We start from the raw sequence: 337 nt of genomic DNA on the forward strand, positions 1-337 counted from the left end.
GGAGTATTCTACAAATATGTAGAATACACATTCCGCGCTTAACCTACCATTCTAAAATTCTTAGAAATCAAAATCTACACATTAATCTAATTCTAAAACATGTAGAAACTGACTTCTACAGATTTACTATAAATCTAAAACATGTAGAAATCAAATTCTAAACATAACTATAATTTTAAAAAACTGTAGAAACTGATTTCTACATATTAGTTGTATTCTACGGATAAGAAATCAGTTCCTAAAAATATGGAAACAAAATATTTGAGAATATTCACTTTTATATTTTTTTAAAAAAATCGTTTTTTTTAAAAAAAAAAAACGAAAAAGGAACAAAAAA

Source organism: Brassica oleracea, chromosome C5 (assembly GCF_000695525.1).
Source record: "Brassica oleracea var. oleracea cultivar TO1000 chromosome C5, BOL, whole genome shotgun sequence".
Classification (NCBI taxonomy): Eukaryota; Viridiplantae; Streptophyta; class Magnoliopsida; order Brassicales; family Brassicaceae; genus Brassica; species Brassica oleracea.